This window comes from Ambystoma mexicanum, chromosome 4q, assembly GCF_040938575.1.
Source record: "Ambystoma mexicanum isolate Mex_15411 chromosome 4q, UKY_AmexF1_1, whole genome shotgun sequence".
Taxonomy (NCBI): Eukaryota; Metazoa; Chordata; class Amphibia; order Caudata; family Ambystomatidae; genus Ambystoma; species Ambystoma mexicanum.
Genome location: NC_090928.1, coordinates 529066495 through 529073994, shown reverse-complemented (window position 1 = coordinate 529073994; position 7500 = coordinate 529066495). Strand labels below are relative to the sequence as shown.

At 40.4% G+C, this 7500-nt stretch overlaps 9 non-coding genes across 9 annotated transcripts in view; all 9 read left to right on the top strand.

Annotated features, from left to right (window-relative positions):
- Positions 1–2526: 2526 nt before the first annotated feature.
- Positions 2527–2599, top strand: TRNAK-CUU (transfer RNA lysine (anticodon CUU)). Its single transcript has one exon. It is a non-coding gene; the product is annotated as a tRNA-Lys (tRNA).
- Positions 2600–4203: 1604 nt separating this feature from the next.
- Positions 4204–4276, top strand: TRNAK-CUU (transfer RNA lysine (anticodon CUU)). The gene has a single exon. It is a non-coding gene; the product is annotated as a tRNA-Lys (tRNA).
- A 605-nt stretch (positions 4277–4881) lies between these two features.
- Positions 4882–4954, top strand: TRNAK-CUU (transfer RNA lysine (anticodon CUU)). Its single transcript has one exon. It is a non-coding gene; the product is annotated as a tRNA-Lys (tRNA).
- Positions 4955–5057: 103 nt separating this feature from the next.
- On the top strand, positions 5058–5130 carry TRNAK-CUU (transfer RNA lysine (anticodon CUU)). Its single transcript has one exon. It is a non-coding gene; the product is annotated as a tRNA-Lys (tRNA).
- A 102-nt stretch (positions 5131–5232) lies between these two features.
- TRNAK-CUU (transfer RNA lysine (anticodon CUU)) lies at positions 5233–5305 on the top strand. Its single transcript has one exon. It is a non-coding gene; the product is annotated as a tRNA-Lys (tRNA).
- Positions 5306–5913: 608 nt separating this feature from the next.
- On the top strand, positions 5914–5986 carry TRNAK-CUU (transfer RNA lysine (anticodon CUU)). The gene has a single exon. It is a non-coding gene; the product is annotated as a tRNA-Lys (tRNA).
- A 607-nt stretch (positions 5987–6593) lies between these two features.
- On the top strand, positions 6594–6666 carry TRNAK-CUU (transfer RNA lysine (anticodon CUU)). The gene has a single exon. It is a non-coding gene; the product is annotated as a tRNA-Lys (tRNA).
- Positions 6667–7271: 605 nt separating this feature from the next.
- TRNAK-CUU (transfer RNA lysine (anticodon CUU)) lies at positions 7272–7344 on the top strand. Its single transcript has one exon. It is a non-coding gene; the product is annotated as a tRNA-Lys (tRNA).
- Positions 7345–7447: 103 nt separating this feature from the next.
- TRNAK-CUU (transfer RNA lysine (anticodon CUU)) overlaps positions 7448–7500 on the top strand; it is a 73-nt gene continuing 20 nt past the window's right edge. Inside the window, exon 1 of the tRNA in view lies at positions 7448–7500. This exon is cut by the window's right edge and continues 20 nt beyond it. This is a non-coding gene — a tRNA (tRNA-Lys).

Genomic DNA, 7500 nt, shown 5'->3' with positions numbered 1-7500 from the left:
TCGGTAGAGAGTGAGACTCTTAATCTCAGGGTCGTGGGTTCGAGTCCCACGTTGGGCGAAAACAACTAAAATTTTAGTGCTTTTTGACCAAAAAAATAGAAATTGAAAGTCTCTTTACAATATTTGCAATATTTTGATTGTTAACATGCAATATATGAATGCATGTCTGGATGATGTGTAATGGGGCAATACCACACCTTAATGTATTCACTGTAAAAGAAAAAGTATGTATCATCTTACTATAAAATAAAGTGGAGAAAACACAAAGACTTTTTTCCACACAGGTTTAATCGGCTATTTCCTGATATTCTTCAATGCGTTCTGATATTGACTGGTAATTGTGTTTGATACTTTCTTAGACTATTTCTGCCTCTGGCTGATGTGTATTTTCTTTCCAAACTCCACCAGAGCCTATGATTACACAGCATCCTATCTGTGGAAAGCGGCTGTGCAGGGATAGGGAAGAAAACTATAGGCATCCAAAGGAGCCCGGCTAGCTCAGTCGGTAGAGCATGAGACTCTTAATCTCAGGGTCGTGGGTTTGAGCCCCACGTTGGGCGAAAACAACTAAAATTGTAGTGCTTTTTGACCAAAAAAATACATCCTATCTGTGGAAAACGGCAGTGCAGGGATAGGGAAGAAAACTATGGGCATCCAAAGGAGCCCGGCTTGCTCAGTCGGTAGCGCATGAGACTCTTAATCTCAGGGTCGTGGGTTCAAGCCCCACGTTGGGCGAAAACAACTAAAATTGTAGTGCTTTTTGACCAAAAAAATACATCCTATCTGTGGAAAACGGCAGTGCAGGGATAGGGAAGAAAACTATAGGCATCCAAAGGAGCCCGGCTAGCTCAGTCGGTAGAGCATGAGACTCTTAATCTCAGGGTCGTGGGTTTGAGCCCCACGTTGGGCGAAAACATCTAAAATTTTAGTGCTTTTTGACCCCAAAAATAGAAATTGAAAGTCTCTTTACAATATTTGCAATATTTTCATTGTTAACATGCAATATATGAATGCATGTCTGGATGATGTGTAATGGGGCAATACCACACCTTAATGTATTCACTGTAAAAGAAAAAGTATGTATCATCTTACTATAAAATAAAGTGGAGAAAACACAAATAAGACTTTTTTCCACACAGGTTTAATCGGCTATTTCCTGATATTCTTCAATGCGTTCTGATATTGACTGGTAATTGTGTTTGATACTTTCTTAGACTATTTCTGCCTCTGGCTGATGTGTATTTTCTTTCCAAACTCCACCAGAGCCTATGATTACACAGCATCCTATCTGTGGAAACCGGCAGTGCAGGGATAGGGAAGTAAACTATGGGCATCCAAAGGAGCCCGGCTTGCTCAGTCGGTAGCGCATGAGACTCTTAATCTCAGGGTCGTGGGTTCGAGCCCCACGTTGGCCGAAAACAACTAAAATTTTAGTGCTTTTTGACCAAAAAAATAGAAATTGAAAGTCTCTTTACTATATTTGCAATATTTTGATTGTTAACATGCAATATATGAATGCATGTCTGGATGATGTGTAATGGGGCAATACCACACCTTAATGTATTCACTGTAAAAGAAAAAGTATGTATCATCTTACTATAAAATAAAGTGGAGAAAACACAAATAAGACTTTTTTCCACACAGGTTTAATCGGCTATTTCCTGATATTCTTCAATGCGTTCTGATATTGACTGGTAATTGTGTTTGATACTTTCTTAGACTATTTCTGCCTCTGGCTGATGTGTATTTTCTTTCCAAACTCCACCAGAGCCTATGATTACACAGCATCCTATCTGTGGAAAGCGGCTGTGCAGGGATAGGGAAGAAAACTATAGGCATCCAAAGGAGCCCGGCTAGCTCAGTCGGTAGAGCATGAGACTCTTAATCGCAGGGCCGTGGGTTCAAGCCCCACGTTGGGCGAAAACAACTAAAATTGTAGTGCTTTTTGACTAAAAAAATACATCCTATCTGTGGAAAACGGCAGTGCAGGGATAGGGAAGAAAACTATGGGCATCCAAAGGAGCCCGGCTTGCTCAGTCGGTAGCGCATGAGACTCTTAATCTCAGGGTCGTGGGTTTGAGCCCCACGTTGGGCGAAAACAACTAAAATTTTAGTGCTTTTTGACCAAAAAAATAGAAATTGAAAGTCTCTTTACAATATTTGCAATATTTTGATTGTAAACATGCAATATATGAATGCATGTCTGGATGATGTGTAAAGGGGCAATACCACACCTTAATGTATTCACTGTAAAAGAAAAAGTATGTATCATCTTACTATAAAATAAAGTGGAGAAACACAAATAAGACTTTTTTCCACACAGGTTTAATCGGCTATTTCCTGATATTCTTCAATGCGTTCTGATATTGACTGGTAATTGTGTTTGATACTTTCTTAGACTATTTCTGCCTCTGGCTGATGTGTATTTTCTTTCCAAACTCCACCAGAGCCTATGATTACACAGCATCCTATCTGTGGAAAACGGCAGTGCAGGGATAGGGAAGAAAACTATAGGCATCCAAAGGAGCCCGGCTAGCTCAGTTGGTAGAGCATGAGACTCTTAATCTCAGGGTCGTGGGTTCGAGCCCCACGTTGGGCGAAAACAACTAAAATATTAGTGCTTTTTGACCAAAAAAATAGAAATTGAAAGTCTCTTTACAATATTTGCAATATTTTGATTGTTAACATGCAATATATGAATGCATGTCTGGATGATGTGTAATGGGGCAATACCACACCTTAATGTATTCACTGTAAAAGAAAAAGTATGTATCATCTTACTATAAAATAAAGTGGAGAAAACACAAATAAGACTTTTTTCCACACAGGTTTAATCGGCTATTTCCTGATATTCTTCAATGCGTTCTTATATTGACTGGTAATTGTGTTTGATACTTTCTTAGACTATTTCTGCCTCTGGCTGATGTGTATTTTCTTTCCAAACTCCACCAGAGCCTATGATTACACAGCATCCTATCTGTGGAAAGCGGCTGTGCAGGGATAGGGAAGAAAACTATAGGCATCCAAAGGAGCCCGGCTAGCTCAGTCGGTAGAGCATGAGACTCTTAATCGCAGGGTCGTGGGTTCAAGCCCCACGTTGGGCGGAAACAACTAACATTGTAGTGCTTTTTGACCAAAAAAATACATCCTATCTGTGGAAACCGGCAGTGCAGGGATAGGGAAGAAAACTATGGGCATCCAAAGGAGCCTGGCTTGCTCAGTCGGTAGCGCATGAGACTCTTAATCTCAGGGTCGTGGGTTGGGCGAAAACAACTAAAATTTTAGTGCTTTTTGACCAAAAAAATAGAAATTGAAAGTCTCTTTACAATATTTGCAATATTTTGATTGTTAACATGCAATATATGAATGCATGTCTGGATGATGTGTAATGGGGCAATACCACACCTTAATGTATTCACTGTAAAAGAAAAAGTATGTATCATCTTACTATAAAATAAAGTGGAGAAAACACAAATAAGACTTTTTTCCACACAGGTTTAATCGGCTATTTCCTGATATTCTTCAATGCGTTCTGATATTGACTGGTAATTGTGTTTGATACTTTCTTAGACTATTTCTGCCTCTGGCTGATGTGTATTTTCTTTCCAAACTCCACCAGAGCCTATGATTACACAGCATCCTATCTGTGGAAAAGGGCAGTGCAGGGATAGGGAAGAAAACTATAGGCATCCAAAGGATCCCGGCTAGCTCAGTTGGTAGAGCATGAGACTCTTAATCTCAGGGTTGTGGGTTCGAGCCCCACGTTGGGCGAAAACAACTAAAATTTTAGTGCTTTTTGACCAAAAAAATAGAAATTGAAAGTCTCTTTACAATATTTGCAATATTTTGATTGTTAACATGCAATATATGAATGCATGTCTGGATGATGTGTAATGGGGCAATACCGCACCTTAATGTATTCACTGTAAAAGAAAAAGTATGTATCATCTTACTATAAAATAAAGTGGAGAAAACACAAATAAGACTTTTTTCCACACAGGTTTAATCGGCTATTTCCTGATATTCTTCAATGCGTTCTGATATTGACTGGTAATTGTGTTTGATACTTTCTTAGACTATTTCTGCCTCTGGCTGATGTGTATTTTCTTTCCAAACTCCACCAGAGCCTATGATTACACAGCATCCTATCTGTGGAAAGCGGCAGTGCAGGGATAGGGAAGAAAACTATAGGCATCCAAAGGAGCCCGGCTAGCTCAGTCGGTAGAGCATGAGACTCTTAATCTCAGGGTCGTGGGTTCGAGCCCCACGTTGGGCGAAAACAACTAAAATGTTAGTGCTTTTTGACCAAAAAAATAGAAATTGAAAGTCTCTTTACAATATTTGCAATATTTTCAGTTAACATGCAATATATGAATGCATGTCTGGATGATGTGTAATGGGGCAATACCACACCTTAATGTATTCACTGTAAAAGAAAAAGTATGTATCATCTTACTATAAAATAAAGTGGAGAAAACACAAATAAGACTTTTTTCCACAAAGGTTAAATCGGCTATTTCCTGATATTCTTCAATGCGTTCTGATATTGACTGGTAATTGTGTTTGATACTTTCTTAGACTATTTCTGCCTCTGGCTGATGTGTATTTTCTTTCCAAAATCCACCAGAGCCTATGATTACACAGCATCCTATCTGTGGAAAACGGCAGTGCAGGGATAGGGAAGAAAACTATAAGCATCCAAAGGAGCCCGGCTAGCTCAGTCGGTAGAGCATGAGACTCTAAATCTCAGGGTCGTGGGTTCGAGCCCCACATTGGGCGAAAACAACTAAAATTTTAGTGCTTTTGGACCAAAAAAATAAATCCTATCTGTGGAAAACGGCAGTGCAGGGATAGGGAAGAAAACTATAGGCATCCAAAAGAGCCCGGCTAGCTCAGTCGGTAGAGCATGAGACTCTTAATCTCAGGGTCGTGGGTTCGAGCCCCACGTTGGGCGAAAAACAACTAAAATTGTAGTGCTTTTTGACCCAAAAAATACATCCTATCTGTGGAAAACAGCAGTGCAGGGATAGGGAAGAAAACTATAGGCATCCAAAGGAGCCCGGCTAGCTCAGTCGGTAGAGCATGAGACTCTTAATCTCAGGGTCGTGGGTTCGAGCCCCACGTTGGGCGAAAACAACTAAAATTGTAGTACTTTTTGACCAAAAAAATACATCCTATCTGTGGAAAACGGCAGTGCAGGGATAGGGAAGAAAACTATAGGCATCCAAAGGAGCCCGGCTAGCTCAGTCGGTAGAGCATGAGACTCTTAATCTCAGGGTCGTGGGTTCGAGCCCCACGTTGGGCGAAAACAACTAAAATTGTAGTGCATTTTGACCAAAAAAATACATCCTATCTGTGGAAACCGGCAGTGCAGGGATAGGGAAGAAAACTATGGGCATCCAAAGAAGCCCAGCTTGCTCTGTCGGTAGCGCATGAGACTCTTAATCTCAGGGTCGTGGGTTCGAGCCCCACGTTGGGCGAAAACAACTAAAATTTTAGTGCTTTTATGACCAAAAAAATAGAAATTGAAAGTCTCTTTACAATATTTGCAATATTTTGATTGTTAACATGCAATATATGAATGCATGTCTGGATGATGTGTAATGGGGCAATACCACACCTTAATGTATTCACTGTAAAAGAAAAAGTATGTATCATCTTACTATAAAATAAAGTGGAGAAAACACAAATAAGACTTTTTTCCACACAGGTTTAATCGGCTATTTCCTGATATTCTTCAATGCGTTCTGATATTGACTGGTAATTGTGTTTGATACTTTCTTAGACTATTTCTGCCTCTGGCTGATGTGTATTTTCTTTCCAAACTCCACCAGAGCCTATGATTACACAGCATCCTATCTGTGGAAAGCGGCAGTGCAGGGATAGGGAAGAAAACTATAGGCATCCAAAGGAGCCCGGCTAGCTCAGTCGGTAGAGCATGAGACTCTTAATCTCAGGGTCGTGGGTTCGAGCCCCACGTTGGGCGAAAACAACTAAAATTGTAGTGCTTTTTTACCAAAAAAATAGAAATTGAAAGTCTCTTTACAATATTTGCAATATTTTCATTGTTAACATGCAATATATGAATGCATGTCTGGATGATGTGTAATGGGGCAATACCACACCTTAATGTATTCACTGTAAAAGAAAAAGTATGTATCATCTTACTATAAAATAAAGTGGAGAAAACACAAATAAGACTTTTTTCCACACAGGTTTAATCGGCTATTTCCTGATATTCTTCAATGTGTTCTGATATTGACTGGTAATTGTGTTTGATACTTTCTTAGACTATTTCTGCCTCTGGCTGATGTGTATTTTCTTTCCAAACTCCACCAGAGCCTATGATTACACAGCATCCTATCTGTGGAAAGCGGCTGTGCAGGGATAGGGAAGAAAACTATAGGCATCCAAAGGAGCCTGGCTAGCTCAGTCGGTAGAGCATGAGACTCTTAATCTCAGGGTCGTGGGTTCGAGCCCCACGTTGGGCGAAAACAACTAAAATTGTAGTGCTTTTTGACCCAAAAAATACATCCTATCTGTGGAAAACGGCAGTGCAGGGATAGGGAAGAAAACTATAGGCATCCAAAGGAGCCCGGCTAGCTCAGTCGGTAGAGCATGAGACTCTTAATCTCAGGGTCGTGGGTTCGAGCCCCACGTTGGGCGAAAACAACTAAAATTTTAGTGCTTTTTGACCAAAAAAATAGAAATTGAAAGTCTCTTTACAATATTTGCAATATTTTCAGTTAACATGCAATATATGAATGCATGTCTGGATGATGTGTAATGGGGCAATACCACACCTTAATGTATTCACTGTAAAAGAAAAAGTATGTATCATCTTACTATAAAATAAAGTGGAGAAAACACAAATAAGACTTTTTTCCACACAGGTTAAATCGGCTATTTCCTGATATTCTTCAATGCGTTCTGATATTGACTGGTAATTGTGTTTGATACTTTCTTAGACTATTTCTGCCTCTGGCTGATGTGTATTTTCTTTCCAAAATCCACCAGAGCCTATGATTACACAGCATCCTATCTGTGGAAAACGGCAGTGCAGGGATAGGGAAGAAAACTATAGGCATCCAAAGGAGCCCGGCTAGCTCAGTCGGTAGAGCATGAGACTCTAAATCTCAGGGTCGTGGGTTCGAGCCCCACATTGGGCGAAAACAACTAAAATTTTAGTGCTTTTGGACCAAAAAAATACATCCTATCTGTGGAAAACGGCAGTGCAGGGATAGGGAAGAAAACTATAGGCATCCAAAGGAGCCCGGCTAGCTCAGTCGGTAGAGCATGAGACTCTTAATCTCAGGGTCGTGGGTTCGAGCCCCACGTTGGGCGAAAAACAACTAAAATTGTAGTGCTTTTTGACCCAAAAAATACATCCTATCTGTGGAAAACGGCAGTGCAGGGATAGGGAAGAAAACTATAGGCATCCAAAGGAGCCCGGCTAGCTCAGTCGGTAGAGCATGAGACTCTTAATCTCAGGGTCGTGGG